At 38.1% G+C, this 18374-nt stretch overlaps 1 protein-coding gene across 13 annotated transcripts in view; it reads left to right on the top strand.

Moving 5' to 3' along the window:
* The window catches only part of CALN1 (calneuron 1), a 526620-nt gene that overhangs the window by 395004 nt on the left and 113242 nt on the right, over positions 1–18374 (top strand). The window lies entirely within an intron of this gene.

Here is an 18374-nt window from a genome sequence, read left to right as displayed (position 1 = left end):
AGAGCTTTGGTGTGTTTATTTTGAGTTTAACTTTTTCAGGTTTGGGAGTCTCAGGCTCAGAAAGTTGAGTTGATTATTCTTATCAGTTCAGGGCATACCATGACCACTAGCTCATGAAAAAGTCCTAATTCAGTAATGTGTATGTGTCCTGGGAAGAAGGGGTTGCCCAAACCATCATTACTTATTTGATTATATTTTCATCTGCATCCTCATTCCCCCATTTTCATACTAACTATATATACCTACTCTGGAAGTTTTATTTTTTATATTTTTAAAGATTTTTATTTATTTATTTAAGAGATACAGTGGGAGCACAAGCAGGGCAGAGGGACAGAAGACTTCCCACTGAACAGAGAGCCCGATGGAGGGCTTGATCCCAGGACCTTGGGATTGTGACCGGAGCTTGAGGCAGATGCTTAAGCAACTGAGACACCCAGGTGCCCTCCCTACTCTGGAAGTTTTTTTTTTTTTTTTTTTAAGATTTTATTTATTTATTCATGAGAGACACACAGAGAGAGGCAGAGACACAGGCAGAGGGAGACGCAGTCTCCATGCAGGGAGCCCAATGTGGGACTCGATCCCGGGTCTCCAGGATCACGCCCTGGGCTGAAGGAGGACGCTAACTGCTGCACCACCCAGGGATCCCTACTCTGGTAGTTTTAATCAGTGCCTTTGAAAATAATAATTATTGCCAACTCTAATTGGATTTACTAAGGTCCTGTTGTTCTAAGCACTTTTTTATACTTGATCATTTTTAATCTTACCAACCATACTATGAGATGAGTTCTTTCATTGTTCCCACTTAACATATGAGGAACAGACAACATTCAGTGACTTTCCCGAGATCCCCACTTGATGGCAGATAAAGGACTCACACAGGTAACCTATGTAGAAAGCCTGGTCTGTATACACTCTGCAGGACTATATATCTACCATATATATAAAAATTTAGAGTGTTTTTATTTTTTTAAGATTTTATTTATTTATTCATGAGAGAGAGAGAGAGAGAGAGAGAGGCAGAGACACAGGCAGAGGGAGAAGCAGGCTCCATGCAGGGAGCCCGATGCGGGACTCGATCCCGGGACTCCAGGATCACACCCTGGGCCAAAGGCAGGCGCTAAACCGCTGAGCCACCCAGGGATTCCCCCATATTTATGTTTTAAAAGTAGATTTGAATCTTATCATGGTATTATAAATTTCTGTCTATACCTTACTTTTTTTCATCCTATGTTAGGTTTTTAGATTTAAACAATTGCTAAATGTACCCCTAGATCATTGATTGCCATGTAGCATTCAATCATACACATCCATTCCAGTTAACTCTAATTTTCTTAGTGATGGACACACACAATTTCTCCCAGTTTGTAATCCCCATTATTGTTCATGTAAACATCGTCATACTTATCCTTATATAGACCCGTGTGAATTTCCTTAGAATATGTCATTTGGAACAGGATTGCTGAGCTATAAAGTACATACAGCCTAGAAGATTAATTTCTGGTATGGTGAGGCCAACTCCCTCACTGGCAAGGTAAAAGATTCTTTCTTCCCCCAATTCTCATAAAGACTTATCTGACTTTTCGATTTCTACTATTTTGATTATTATAAAGTGGTATAACATTGTTGTTTTGATTTTCATGTCATGAAATTGAACATCTCTTCATAAGCTTGTGGTGTGGTTTACATTTCTGTGAATTGGTTTTTCACAGTGTTTTGCCCATTTTCTATTCTGGGTCTCCTATCTCGTTGTGTCTTAATACCAGCTGTTGGTCAGTCTTAGAGTTTGCAAGTATTAGCTCTCTGTCTTCCACCCTTCAGTTAGCTTTGTGGTGTCCTTTGTTAAATAAATTTCTAATATGGGTTCAATTATATCCACTGACATTTTTCTTCTATGATGTGAATTTGGAGTTTTGTTTTCAAAATAACTCCTCTAGGCATCCCCTTCTGGAAAATAATGGAGTGATTTTTGTGTAAAATCACTTACCAAAAATATCTCTTATTCAAAATGAGTAACTTGTTTACCCTGTGGAGGGAGAGATCATGGCTTCCATTTATTCAACCCCTTCAGTGTATTTTTATCAGCCAATATAGACTAGTCAAGAAAATTATTTCTATGTACTGTGTATTTTGTACCTGTATACACTTCTAATATTAAAATAACTGATATTTTGAAAAAAACAAATGAAGAGGAAACATCCTATTAAAACCTAAGTGGCACCAAAATAAATAAACAATCAAACACATCCATTTTGGATAAAACTTCTTTCATGAAGAACTGTACAAGCTAAATAAAGAGGAAAAAAAAATCAGATGTTTGAAGACATTGGAAAGTAACCAAGGAAACTGAAGCTTTGAGGGTCCAGAAACTCAGAAAAGGAGGGTGGGGCACTGTCATTTGCCATAGCATTTTACCTCTAGGGAATTTTCTATAACACTTTAAAGGTAGAATGGAAAGCAATGGCTTTGAGTTTGTGGTGTTCCCACAGGAATAAGGATACAAAGTTGGAAATGAGGGACTGCATGATATTTGCTGTCAGGGTATTTGCCAACTTGTAAGTTGCAAATATTCAAGCTTAAGAATCTTCCTTTCTAAGTTCTAAGGGGATAAATGTTAATCAGAGATTTTGTCAGTCTCATAGTTCTGGAGAGAGAAAAAATAGGAGTTCAGGGTCTGCAAAGAAGAAGCAGCCCTGGTGAGCATCCCAGGCCTCCAAATAGACCCTTAAAGGGATCTGACCTAGAAGTAAGGAAAAACTGGAGAAAAGCACGAAACTCATCTTAAGGAGCTTAAGACATTAGTCTGTGCTCTGTATACTGACAGAATGAAATTGAATCCTCCATGAATCAAGAATTTCTAGACACCGGATGCCTGGGTGGCTCAGTGGTTGAGCATCGGCCTTCGGCTCAGGGCGTGATCCCGGGGTCCTGGAATTGAGTCCCACATTGGGCTGCCTGCATGGAGCCTGCTTCTCCCTCTGCCTGTGTCTCTGCCTCTCTCTGTGTCTCTGATGAATAAATAAATAAAATCTAAAAAAAAAGAATAACCAGACATGCCAAGAGATGGGGCCATATGACCCAAATCAGTAGAAAATATAAATGATGGAAACAGACCCAAAAGTCAACTATATCTGAGTTATCAAACATGGCTTCAAGAAAACTATGATTAATTTATTCAAGGAAATAGACAAAAATATACAAAAACTTACCAGAGGTCTAGAATCATTGTTTTTGTTTGTTTTTAAAGAAATGTCCAAATTAAATTCTGGAAATGAGAAACATATTCACTGAAATTAATAACTCACTAGATTTAATAGCAAACCAGACACAGCAGACCATAGATTAAATGAACTGGAAGACAAACGAGAGAAAATATCCAGATTAAAGCAAAAGAAAAATGATAATACATATAGAAAGATGTAATTAAAAAGTCCATAACTTATGTGTAATTGAAGTATCCAAAGGAGAATTGAGAAAGGACTGGACAGAAGCAATATCTGAAGAACTATCAACTGAAGATTTTCTGAAAATGATGAAAAGAATATCAAGCCACTTGTGGATTTTACAGCTTAGGAACTGGCCAATGCCTTAAGGTAAAATTCATGTACTCCTTTTTTCTTAGAAGCTCTATGATACTTGATCAAGATAAATTCAAAAACTATCACAAACGTTACAGTAAAACTCATGAAAAATAAAGACAAAACATCTTAAAAGCAGAGAAAAAGACATTCTCTCCTAAGAAGTGACACCACTGACAGACGACTTTACCATAGAAATGATAAAAGTCAGAAAATAATAAATGGAATCCATAAAATGCTAAAAGAAAAAACCACTATTGTAAAAATCTACACCCATAAAAAATATCCTTCAGAAATGAAATTGAAATAAAGACATTTACAGACACACAAAAATGGGGAGAATGTGTTTGCCAACAGATCTGAACTAAACAGAACTGCTAGGGAGAATTCTTCAGGCAGAAGGATCCCAGATGGAAATGTGAGGATTCAAGAAAGAATGAAAAGGACTAGAAAAGATAAAAATGTGGTAGATATTTGGGTAACACTAATGAACATTGAGTGTTTTGAACTACTGATCAAATAATATATGTGGAGTTATAAATATGTATAATTAAAAGCATGATAACAATAGTACAAAAAGGAAAGGAAGTAGATTGGATTATAGTGTTTTAGGGTCCTTACATTTTCTCAAAAGTGCTGAGTATGTTAATTCAAGGTCACACTTTATAGCTCAAGGATGCAATTAACACACTATATTTAAGCCCAAATATATCAGTAATGACATTAGCTTTCAATGGACTGAATATTCTAATAAAAGGCAGATTTTTCAAACTGAAAAATCCAAGAGCATGTAGCTTACATGAGAACACACTGAATATAAAGATACAGAAACATTGTAAATGTAAAGGCAAAAAATCTGTACCCAGCAAACATAAGCTAAAACAAAAGCGACATGGTTATATCAATATCAGAGTGGACTTTAAGACAAGAAGCATTACTAGAGATAAAAAGGTCAGTTCAGCAGGAATATGTGGCAATCCTAAATTTCTGTGCACCTAATAGCATTGTTTCAAAATTTATAAAATAAAAACAGGCTCAACAAAAAGGAGAAACAGACAAATCCACAGTGATATTTCTCAACCTCCATATACTTTTTTTAATAACTGCTAGAACAAGCAGACAGTTAATCGGTGAGGACGTAGGAGTTTTGAGCATCATGAATAACAAATATGTCTTAATTGATAATGAAAAACATCCATCCAACAACCGCACATCATATACTGCTTTCAAGTGCATATGGAACATTCACCAATATAGACCATGTAGGGGAGCTTAAAACAAATCTCAACAATTTTCAAAAGTGAAATAGTGACATATGTCTTTGATCACTGGAATTAAGCTAGAAAACAATAGCTGAAAGAGCAATTAAATATCTTCAATACACTCCAAAATAAGTTAAAAAGAAACCACAATAGAATGATTATGTGGAATCCATATATTTAAAAAGCATTTGTATTTCTTGTTCTGTGAACTGTGAGTTTCTCTCTTTCTATTGGTCTTTGGTCTTCTGGATTTGTAGGAACTTTTAATATAATAAATAAGTTAGTGGGGTTTTTTAAAGATTTTTTTGTTGTTAGGGCACCTGGATGGCTCAGTAGTTGAGCATCTGCCTTTGGCTCAGGTAGTGATCCCAGGGTCCTGGGATCAAGACCCCACATCGGGCTCCCTGAATGGAGCCTGCTTCTCCTTCTGCCTGTGTCTCTGCCTCTCTCTATGTCTCTCCTGAATAAATAAATAAAATCTTTAAAAAACCCCAAAAGCTTTTTGAAACAAAGTGTTTTTTTTTTTTTTAAAAAAAAAGATTTGTTTATTCATTAGAGAGAGAGAAAGAGAGCACAAGCAGGGGGAAAAACAGAAGGAGTGGGAGAAGCAGACTCCCTACTGAGAAGGGAGCCCGATGTGGGGCTCAATCCCAGGACCCTGAGGTCATGACCTGCGCTGAAGGCAGCTATCAGTCATCTGAGTGACCCTGGTGCCCCAAATTAGTGGTTTTTATGTAATTTAAGTCACAATTTCCTTTGGTATGTCAGTTAGCTTTTGTCTTTTTAAGTACACAGTGAAAGTTCCTATTAAAAATTCTTATGTAATCAAATTTGTAAATTTCTTTCATGACTTTGGGATTTTATATCATAGTTAGGAAATCTATCCCCACTCTATGTTTTTCTAGTACTTTTATGTATATTTTTATATTTAAATATGCATCCATTTGGAATTGATGCTAGCATATGCTATGAGATGGGATTCAATATTTTTTCTCTAGATAACCCTTGTATCCCATTACCATTCATCTATTAATGGTCATAAAAATAGTTTCCAGGATTTTGCTATTACAAACCCTTTGAAACAGCCTTGTAGTTTTGACAATTATGTATGTACAGACATAACTGGGAGATATATTTGTTGGGGTGGATTTGCTGGGTGAAAGGATTTAAAACATTTAAATCCAGTGTTTATCATTTAAATGACAGCATTTAAATCCAGTGTTGCCCTTATGAAGTATGATGCAGTGGGAGACTGCAGTTATGGAGTGAATAAGTCACAAGAATAAAAGACACTGAGTAAGGAGTAAGAGCCAATGATATTGTCATAGTGCTGTATCAGGACAGATGGGAGCTACACTAGTGGTGAACATAGCACAGTGTATATGTAAACTTGTTGGATCACTAGGTTGTACACCTGAAACTAGAGTAACATTGTGTGTCAGCTATACTCAGAAAAGAAAGAAGAAGTAGTAATAACAGCAGCAGCAGTAGTAGTAGTAGTAGTAGTAGTAGTAGTAGCAGTAGTAGTAGTAGTAATAGCAGTGTAATGCCAGTGCCATCCTTGCTCCAGGATAGGTTCAGGAGGCAAGCCAACCTTAGCAGCTGGATTTCCACCTTTGCAGCAATCGGAATCCCACCCTTAGATCTCAGTGTATTGTTTTCTAGAGTATGTAGCACACAGAGTGAGAATCTGGACTGTGGATCCAGACAACTGGATGTCAACCCCCATCCCAGCTCCATCACTTCTAAGAGATGTGACTTGGCAAGTTCCTTCCTGCTCCTGCCTATCTTCCTTATGTGTAAGACGGGAAGTCATGACTGTCATATAATTACCATTTGTAAACCTGTGGTCATTACTATATTGCCAGCACCTTGTACCACATCTGGCCCACTGCAAACACAGAATAAATATCTAGTATCACAAAAGATATTACCTAATTTTATTAATCCCTGACATGATGCACCCTTGTCTGTCATTTGTGTTAGCAAGGAGCTTAACATTTATACCTTCCTTTACTCAGTCCTCTTCTTTTATTAGAACTTCGCTAGGGCACCTGGGTGGCTCAGGCACTTGTCTGACTCTTGATTTCAGCTCAGGTCATGATCTCTCAGGGTCATGAGATCAAGCCCCATGTCAGGCTCCATGCTCAGTGAAGTTTTGCTTGAGATTCTCTCCGTCTCCCTCTGCCCCTCCCTCACTCATCCTTTTTCTCTCTCTTTCTCTCTCATATAAACAAAGCAATCTTTAAAAAAAAAGAATTTTACAGAAAATTTTTTTCTTTCTTTTGTATTTTTTATTTCCTTCCAGCCTTCCACATTAGGTTTAATCCTTCAATTATTCGTTCATCCCAAAAGCATGGATCAACTGCAAAATTTGGCTCTCTCTTGCTCCTGTATGCCTTGTGCCTTCCTGATGGGATACCACCAGGCCTCCCTCAATTCTTGATGGATATGTGTGCCAGCTCATCCTGAGATGTTCCTCTTCCTCACATTCTCCTCTGTCCACCTTTCCTAGACACACACACACACGATGACTGTCATACCCCCCAACAGGAAGCTCTTGGAAGCATAAATAAATGAGATCTTGCCCTGATTTCTGCCCTTTCTGTCTCTGACCTCATTGCATTCATTTACCAAGTATTTATTGAGCACCTTCGTGGCTCTAGACGCTAGGGATATAGCACTGAACAAGCAACAACTATTCCAGTCCTTATTATGCTGTGTCTTTCTCAGCAGCATAGAAACAACTACTTATCTCTTTCTCTGGAAATTGTGGACATAGAATGAAGTTCCAGTATTCCTGGTGGAGGGTAAGGAGGAAGCCTGTTTGGCTTGCAGCACCAGGAGAAAATGCCACCCTGACCCCTGTGATACTCTCTGATGTTATTTCTTGGGAACGTTACCCACTTTCTGTCGGCTTAACTATTTCTTATTGTGCAACGCAGATGTTGCCTAAGATATCAAACCTCCTCTGACTACATAAGTCTATGTTGAATAAATACAAACCTGGATAAAACAAGTGTTATTCTGAAAAAGGACAACCAGATTGATGGAAGTATAGGCTCTGTCTCACTTGAGTAGAGGTTAATGGGACCTGGATTTTTTTTTTTTTTCCTGAAGAAGAGCAGATAGGAAGACATGGGTACAGCCTTCAAATATTTAAAGAGCTGTCTAGTAGATTTGGGGATTGGGGAACAAAATTGGGAGATGCTGTCAAGTGGATGACAGGAGCAGAATACCTTGGGAACAAGAGCAGCTTGGCAAACCAGACCCGGACATCCACACTGAGTCTTTGTCACAGCCCATATCTGACGTGGAAAGTCCACTGCTCTGAAGTCAAAAATCCATGTTGACCGTCCTACTAGAACTTCCTGAAGACCCAGAGGACTCAAAAGTAGTATCCCTGGCCCTTCTGGCTTGGCGTTCAGTGCCAGGGGAGTGAAGCAAAGCTCTGTGCACATCTATTTTTAAGCAGTCAGATTTATGCAGCCGTGCTAAGAGGCCCTGGATACTGTTTATTGTTAGATTAAAACTGTGGTTTTTGGAAGCCTTTTTCTAACTCAGCAGGCTATGCCATTAGAGGCCTGGCATGGTTTCTGGTCATGCAGAGAAGAACTTCCAGGGTATTATTTTAAGAACATCCCAGTCCTCTGCCCAACTTCACCCAGCACACCTGGGAGTCTCTACTACGCTGACAAGTCAACACTCCCCACTTGCCTGCATTGTCAAAATTAGGTTATAGGAACATGTTCTGTGAAGAGCAGAAGCAATAGCAGGTACATGTAACTTTGTAGTCTGCATTTTGTGGCTGAGTGCCCCCAAATGTTCATTATCACTGGGCATATGGCTAGGTTCACTTCACTCACAGCTAAAGGAGTAAGAAGGAAAAAGCAGTGGCCTTGTGCTGTGATGGGAGGGGTATGTCTTCATTCATTCCTCGACAGCTGCTGATTCATTCTCCAGACAGCCTTGCTCCTGGCAGACAGGCCTCCCCATTCCTCACTAGGGACATGACTACCTTGTCTCTCTTTCACTCTTATGAGTCATTTCTATTCTGTACCCCACTCTCTTTTCTTCATTACAGTCCTCTCCCATCTAGGAATAGCTGAAACGATTCCTTTGCCAGGTGGATGCAAATCTAGCCCACTAGCAGCTCCCTGCTGGGTTGTTCTCCAGAAGATTCCCCACCATTCCCTTGTCTGGGAAGCCTTTGCCCCTACAGACCAAGAGACAACAACATCCACACTGGGGACCCCAGCTTCATGTATCCGATGAGTACTGACAACCCTCCCCAGGGTATCCATCTATTCTGGTCAACAGAATCTTCTCAGATATAAGATGCAAACACAGTTCTCACTGAATATATTCTTTCTTTTGAGGGAGATGTCATGAGAACCATTAGAGATAGAGGTTGCAAACTGTTGACCCACCAGCCAGATCTATCCTATAGCCCTATTGTGTCTGACAAATACAAGTTAAAGATTTTGGAATTGGTTGACAACATTTTAAAAGGGGGTCATTCTACATAAAACCTCAGATGAGCTGTTCTGAAAAGGGCAGGCTTGTGTTTCCCCCTGGTAACCCTGGTGAAGCTGAACATAGCTGCTACCTTTGAACAAGGCACACATTTCCTCTGTCCTGTCAGCCCAACCGCTCTTCACCCGCCCCATTTCACCACGTACGTGACCTGCCTGGCCCTGGGGTTGACACTCTTTGATTCCTCCAAGGCCAGTAACTGTCAATACTGTTGTGAGCCTAGCACTGTGACATAGCATATTTTACTTTAAAAAGCCTCTTTCATAAAGGAGCTTACATTCTCACTGGGAAATAAGGTAACATATTTAGCTAGAGGAATAAATTAGAGAACATTAAAAACTCAAAAATGCCTATGCAACCAAGTTGTGCATTAATTTAAGACTTTTTTCAGTTTTATTGAGATACAATTGGGCTACAACACTATCAGTTTAAAGTGTAAGCTTAATGATTTGACTTACATATATTGTGAAATGATGACCACAATAAGCTTTGTTATCATTCATCATCTCATATAGATACCAAAAAAAGAAACATTTTTTCCTTGTGATAACAGTTTTTAGTGTTTACTATCTTAACAACTTTTAAGTACACTAACAGCAGTGTCAACTGTAGCCATCATGTTGTACATTAAAATCCCTAATACTTATTCCTCTTGTAACTGGAACTTTGTAACCTTTTGACCACATTCCTCCAAAACCCACTCTCCCTATCCCCTATTTCTGGTAACCACAAATCTGCTCTCTGTTTTTATGAGGTTGGTTTTGTCTTATTTTGTTTTGTTTGATTCCACATGCAAGTAAGAAATCTCACTTAAGATCATACAATATTTGGGGCGCCTGAGTGGCTCAGTCAGTTGAGTGTCCGACTCTTGATTTCGGATCAGGTCATGATCTTGGAGGTGTGATCGAGCCCCATGGTCACGCTCTGCACTCAGTGTGGAATCTGTTTGAGGTTTTCTCTCTCTTTCTTCCCCTGCCTCTCCCCCCAGTCACGTGCTTTAGAAATAAATAAATATAAATAAATAAATAAATACATACATACATACACACATACATACATAAAATCTTTTTTAAAAATTTGAAGAAAGAAATCATCAATATTTGCCTTTCTCTGACTTATTTCACTTAGTGTAATGCCCTCAAGATCAATCAGTATTGTCACAAATGGCAGGATTTCCTTCTCTTTTTTAATGGTTGAGTGATTTTGCATTGCTTAGATATAGAACTTCTCTATTCATTCATCCTCTGATGGACATAGATTCCATGTCTTGGCTATTGTAAATAATGGTGCTGTGAACATGGCAATGCAGATATCTCTTCAACATACTGTTTTTATTTGGGGAGAAATATATTCCCAGAAGTGGAATTACTGAATCAAATAGTAGGAGCACAGCCTGGGTGGCTCAGCGGTTTAGCGCCACCTTCGGCCCAGGGTGTGGTCCTGGAGACCCAGGATCGAGTCCCATATGGGGCTCCCTGCATGGAGCCTGCTTCTCCCTCTGCTTGTGTCTCTGCCTCTCCCTCTCTCTCTCTCTCTCTCTCTCTCTCTCTGTCTATCATAAATAAATAAATAAATAAATCTTAAAAAAAAAAAGTTCAGCTTCCAAGAACCACTTCCTCTATCACACTATAGACGTAGGCCTCCAAAGAACCTACTGCCTTAGGCATGACAGGGAAGCTGGTGATTCAAGAAACCATTTGCTGAATCAAGCGACCACAACCTTTAGCCCCAGAAGCCTAATCCACCAGGTGCATAATTCACACCAGCAGTTTGCATGCCTCATGCCCTTATCCTCTTCCCATGCATCTGTCTCATTTCTAAATCAACAGATTATGTAAGTACATTAGGTTAGTAGACCTCTGGCTGCAAGACAAGCTGGAAAATAAGTTTTAGCTCTCCAAGCACTATAATCTGTAATACGGGAGGACATAACAGAAGAGCATTGGCAAGGCTTCTGATTAATCTGGTCTATACCACCTGCCACTGCAAACCTCCCCTCATCACCCTCCTCAAGGAGGATACCTGTCTAGCCATCCACAATTACAGCTGGGATTGCACTTCTTCCCTCAGGTATGTCAGGTCTAAAAAGGGGCTGAAACTTTTAACCTCTAACAAAGCCAGGAATTCTGGTCAATTCACCAAATCTAGCACACCACCTGTTTTTGTATGGCCCTAAGCTAATAATGATTTTCTTTTTTTTTTTTTTTAATAATGATTTTCACAGATAAACATGTGTCATTAATTTAATGATAGAGAATACTAAATTCGAAACCCAAGTAAGCAAGATGTTATCTCCTCTCAAAATAGAGTTTGATTTTTCTCATTCATAGGTCTGTGTTACCAAAAAATGTTCTCTATTATTATTACATTTCAAATTTATTTATTTATTTATTTATTTATTTATTTATTTATTATTTATGAGAGACCGAGAGAGAGAGAGAGAGAGACATAGGCAGAGGGAGAAGCAGGCTTCCTGTGGGGAGCCCCTTCAGGATTTGATCCCAGATCCCAGGATCACTCCCTGAGCCAAAGGCAGATGCTCAGCCACTGAGCCACCCAGACATCCCTATTGTTACATTTTTAATTTCGTTATTTTATTTTATTTTTGGTAATTTGTTTTCTCCCTTGCTAGTTAAGTACTTACATAATTTTCTTGATTTTTGCCTCTTTGCACACAAAGCTGAGAATATTTACTAACCTAGGAAGAATGCATGGTGTTATAGAAGCACCAGCAAGGGACATCTAAATTAGACTGAGAAGTCAAAGAAGTCTCTGGCTTAAACTATGTTCAGTCTGGAATGTAAGGAAGAACTTTAAAAACAGAGAAGAGGGGGATCCCTGGGTGGCTCAGCGGTTTAGCGCCTGCCTTTGGCCCAGGGCATGATCCTGGAGACCTGGGATCGAATCCCACATCGGGCTCCCGGTGCATGGAGCCTGCTTCTCCCTCTGCCTATGTCTCTGCCTCTCTCTCTCTCTCTCTCTCTCTCTGTGTGTGTGTGTGTGTGTGTGTGTGACTATCATAAATAAAAAAATAAAAAATAATAAAAAATAAAAACAGAGAAGAGAAGGGAAGGAGTTTAGGGGCATAAGAAGCAGCACATGAGAAGCACAGAAGCGTATGGAGCTGAGACAACAGGATATACACATGCCAAAGAATGCAGTTGGACTCCTTCATTATACCAAACACAGTGGTGACCTCAAAAGGGATCATAGATCTAAATATAAGAGCTGAAAATATAAAATGCTTAGAAGAAATTCAAGGAGCTGAAGAGCAAATCTTCATAATCTTGAGTTAGGTAAAGCCTTCTTCAATGTGACATCAAAAGCACAGTGACAAAAGATAGATAATGGGACTTCATTAAATTAAAAACTTCATTTAAGAAAATTTAAGAAGATGGCACTATCAAGAAAGTGAAAAGACAGCCCTCACAATGAAATAAGTCATGGCTTATAAAGGACTTGTATCTAGAATATGTAAAGAACTCTTTCAACTCTATAGTAAAAAGACAAACAACTCAATGGAAAAATGGGGCAGGTATCTGAAAAGACAGTTTTCCAAAAAAAGATGTATAAAAGGCCATTGATCACATGAAAAAATGCTTAACATCATGTCATTAGGGAAATGCATGTCAAAATCACAATGAGACTGCTTCATGCTCACTAGGATGGCTGTGATAACAATTTTAAACAAATAGATAATAATGAGTGCTGGCAAGGACTGGGAGAAATTGGAACTCACAGACATTGCCGCATGAATACAAATCATGCTGCCAGCTTGGAGAACAGTCTGGCAGTTCTCCAAACAGGTAAACATAGTTTGACTATATTACCCAGCAATTCCACTCCTAAGTAATATCCAACAGGAATAAAAACACACATCCACACAAAAACATTTTAAGAGTGGCCATAGCACCATTATTCATAACAGCCAAAAATTAGAAGCAATCCAAATATACACCAATGGATAAATGGATAAACAATATAGAATGTAGTATATCCATACAACAGATATTATTGAGCAATAAAGAGAAATGAAATCCCAATCCATGCTACAATATGAATGAAACTTGACAAGTGAAAGAAGCCAGACAGAAAAAGATTACATATTGCATGATCCCTTTAATGTGAAACATCAAAAATAGATCCATAGAATCAGAAAGAAGACCAGTGGTTGCCTAAGGCAGGGAGGGTGCAGATGGGATTGAGAGGTGATGGCTAAAAGGAGGAGTGTGTTGTCTTGTGGTGGTGAATATATTCTAAAGTTATAAAATTAATATGATTGTACAACTTTGTGAATACACTGAAATCCTTGAGTTGTATATTTTAAATTATGTGAGTTGCGTGGCATGTGAATTACATCTCAATAAATCTATTTCAAAGAATAAAATGAGTCCATAGGAGATTTCTGATGGGGGGGGGGAGGGGGAAATAACATGATGTAGCAGTAAAACAGCCAGAATAGAGACATAGATAGTGTCCAGATAACACAGGGCACTGTAGGCTCATCAATGTGATTTCAGTTTTATTTTTGCACAGTAAGCAAGGCAGTGACCTGATTATATTTGAGTCTTGGGTTACTCTGGCAACAGGATGGAGGATGCATTACAGGTGGAGTGAGTGGAGGTAAAGAGAAGAGGGAGGATACTATAGCCATCTCATCTGGGAGTGATCATGCCAGAGGGAATATAGAACCAAGGGACTAGAGGTTTCGATGTTACCAAAAGGACAATATATTGGGAGTAGCACGGAAGAGCTGTAGGATGTTAGAAAATGGAGTCCAAGAACTATTTTAATTAACAATTACAGAGGTGGAGAAGTAATAGGTAATAACATAGTTCCGTGTGGAGTTATAGGTTTGAATTTCTAAATTGTATTCAGTGGCAGAAAGATTAATCACAATATAATAAGCCAGTTCTAAAATCTTCAATAATTGTTGTGCAAAAGGAGCGTATCAGATCGTTTTTTTTAAATAGATCAGTTATATGCTACTTAAGTGATACATCTAAAATCTAAAATATATGAACATAGAAAAACAGAATAAAGGGTTAGAAAAAATAACATTCAAAGACTAACCAAAAGAAACCTGAGGTGACTGTATTAATAAAAAAATAGATAAATTAGACTTTAAGAGAAAGAAAAACATTATTGGGACAAAAAGAAACATTATTTAATAATAAAATATTTAACCAGCAAGATAGAATTTTTAAAAATTCTCTGCACATATTATCATAGCTTCAAAATATATAAAGCAAAATATTGATAAGATATGAGCAGGAATTGGCCAATTATAGGAGGACATTTTAGCACACTTCTCTAAATTATTAATAGTTTACAAAATTAGTAAAGATACAAGGATTTACCTAAGACCTAAGAGGCAGATTAAAGGGAGAGAATGAAATATTTTGCATTATAAAGTTGAAATTCCTCCTCTACCTAGGATGTGAGAAATAGGAAAGAGTTTTGCTCCCACTGAAAAATATGGGAAAGCTACAATTTTTCTTGAACCCCTCAGAGAGCTGAAGCCCCAGAGCAACCACGTATTCTGAAATGTATGGAAAGACTGGCCCCTCCAAAGACAGATGGGACACAAGCACTGAGTCACCACTGGGAGGTCACAGAGGAAGAAAGGTCTGGTACCATATTAGTGAGAAAGAAGAATTCAAAAAAAATTTCTAACAAATTTCTACGTTCTGAGTGTGGGCTAACATGAGAACATATGCTTGCACGCACTCCCAGGCCCTTCTCCATGGACCTCCACTGTGCTCACTCCAAAGTAGAAATGCTCAAAAGAATTCCACTGTTTATCACAGAACACATATTAGAGGGTGCTTTCAGGGCTGAGAGACAGTAGATGGATTATTGGCCCAAACCCCACGTAGGAAAAATGCACACAGAATAACACCCATACACATACATCCACCTAAATACATCACCTAAATATAAGAATCACACTACTGAATGGAAGAAGATATTTGCAAATGACATACTTGATAAAGGGCTAGGATCCAAAATATATAAAGAACTTATAGAACTCAACACTGAAGAAACCCACAATATAATATCACAAACAATCCAAATAAAAAGTGAGTGGAAGACATGAACAGACATTTCTCCAAGGCAGACATACAGATGGCCAACAGACACATGAAAAGATGTTCAACATCACTCGTCATCAGGGAAATACAGGTGAAAACCACAATGAAATATCACCTCACACCTGTTAGAATGGCTAAAATAAAAAATACGAGAAACAACAGTGTTGGCAAAGATAGAGAAAAAGGAACCCTCATGCACTGTTGGTGGAAATGCAAACGAGTACAGTCACTGTGGAAAATGGTATGGAGATTCCTCAAAAAATTAAAAACAGAATTACCATGTGATCCAGTAATTCCACTAAATGGGGATTTACCTAAGGAATATAAAAGCACTAATTCAAAAAAACATATGCACCCCAATGGTTATTGCAGTGTTATTTATAATAGCCAAGATATGGAAGCAGCCCAAGTGCCCATGATAGATGAATGGATAAAGTAGATGTAGTATAGATGGATACAATGGGATATCATTCAGCCATAAAAAAGAATGAAATCTTGCCATTTGCAACAACATGGATGGGTCTAGAAAGTATTATGCCTAATAAAATATGCCAGTCAGAGAAAGACAAATATCATATGATTTCACTCTTGTGGAATTTAAGAAACAAAAGAAAAAAAGGAGGGGGGAAGAGAGATGAACCAAAAAGCAGAGTCTTAACTAAAAAGAAAATAGATGGATACCAGAGGGGAGGCGGGTGGGAAGATAGGTGAACTAGGTGATGGGGGTTAAGAAGCGCACTTGTCATGAGCACTGAGATAGTATGGAAGTGCTGAATCACGATATTGTACACCTGAAATTAATATGCCACTGTAGGTTACCTACATTGGAATTAAAATTAAATAAATACTTAAAAGTAGTTTTAAAATGTATTAGAATCACAACAGGCGTCTTATCAGCAACTGTGTAGATCTAAAAAGAAAAAATGACATCTTTCAATTGCTCATAGAAAAGAATGTGTCAACCTAGAATTCTGTCCCCTGTGAAAATAGTTTTTGAAATGAAGGGCAAAATAATGACTTTTTCAGACAAAACGGGCCTTGAGGATTGATTATCAGCAGACCTGTACTATAAAAAATGACAAAGGACAGTCTTAAAGCAGAACAAATAAGAGGGTGAGAGAAATACAGGTTTACATAAAGAAATGAAGATTTCCAGGAATAGTTGATGTGCAGGGCAATATAAATTTAATATTTAATCACTTTAAAAATTGACCTTTTAAGGCAAATATAGTTCTAAGGTATTGTGTTTGTAGCACATGTGAAGCTAAATGTATGATGGCAATAGAACAAAAGATATGCAAGAACAGTTGGGAGAATGCTGTCTTCAGGTTGTTATATGTAATGTATCATGGTATTATTTGAAGGTAAATATATCATAGCCAAATTGCTGAAAATCCAAGGAATCACAAAGGCAGACAGGGAAAAAGGAAACAGCATATAGAGAGAAACAAAATAAGGTAGAGCGATTTAAAAGCAAGGAATTAGAAACATAAACTTCACATATCATTTGAGGTAGTATGTAGTTGGTGTGACCATGAAGACCCCATAGATAAATTCATGAGTATTGGTCTTATTCTGGTTCTCCAGATGGATCATGGCTTCATGGGTGTTGGTGTACAGGTGTTTGGTCTACTATGCTCCATAGCTTTGCCAGAAACGTAAACACATTCTTTTGTATGTATTAAATATTCAAAGTTTTGAAGCCATTTAATGTCATGTCTTCCACCAAGAAAATGTAGTCTGTATCCAGAAAAGTAGGTTCTGAGGTGAGGAGTGAATTCTATCTGCTGAAAAAAAACAAAAAAAAAACACAAAAAAAACCTCTGAATTCCCTGTCTTAGGCTGCAAGCTTCTGGTTACAGATTCATTAAAGGTAGTCCTAACATTGGTGACTTTTAAAAATCAAGTGTCCTTGGGGCTGGAAGTGACAGTGTCTTTGGTGATGCTCTAAAAAATTATGTGCGGTTTTCAATAATTTATCAGTTGTGTCTAACACCCAGTGCTCATCACATCATGTGATCCAAAATTAATGATGTACTATATGTTGGCCAATTGAATTTAAATTAAAAAAATAGGAAAAAATGTGTGCATCTCTGTCAGGCTCTCTCTGGGAGGGATGTGAACATCTGTATGAGCACTTTTTCACTGAATCTGAAAATTATATGAGAATATTATCCCTGAGCCAGGTCATTGCTCTAAATCTTCTTGGCATCCAGAAAAAAAAGCAATGAGCTAGCTCTTTTTTTAAAATTAGGTAATCACACTGTCTGCCCCACAGAATCACAAGGAAGGCAGGCAAGTGTGGGCTGCAGATGAGACTGATTTAATGAAGGATTTGGAATAACGGAGTGAGTCTTCTCTCTGGTCCTTGCTTGAATGACACGCTGTTGAGGTTAATTGGATGAATCACATTAGCTTCCATCCTGTTTTAATCACAAGTGCATGGGGAGCCACCATTTCCCAAATAAAATGCATTCTTCCTTCTAGCCAGCTCTAATTTGAAGCCATTGATTAGGTTTGCAATTTTATAGGGCCTGGGAGAACCAAAGAGCCACATAAAACCAAGTATCAATGGAACACAGAAGTAATTGTTCTGAGGTTGGCTGTGGGCTTTTTTGGCCCTAGAGAACAGGTGTACCTAGAGAGCATCTTCTCTGCATAGTGTGACATGAAGCCCACTGTGAGACTACATGCTCATGTATCTGCAGGAAACAGCAGCCAGAGATTGGGCCAGAAGTCAAGTAAGGGCTCCCAACAGTTACCTGTTGCTTAGGCCTGGAATTCAAGTGGCAAAAGTTGTTAGTGTGTACTGTCAAAAAATATATATATATATTTATATAATATAATATATTTAAATATGTAATATTTATATATAATATTTAAATATATATATATTTGTTACAAGT

This window comes from Canis aureus, chromosome 8 (assembly GCF_053574225.1).
Source record: "Canis aureus isolate CA01 chromosome 8, VMU_Caureus_v.1.0, whole genome shotgun sequence".
Classification (NCBI taxonomy): domain Eukaryota; kingdom Metazoa; phylum Chordata; class Mammalia; order Carnivora; family Canidae; genus Canis; species Canis aureus.
Note: the sequence above shows the minus strand (reverse complement) of the source record. Positions and strands in the feature narration are given on the sequence as shown.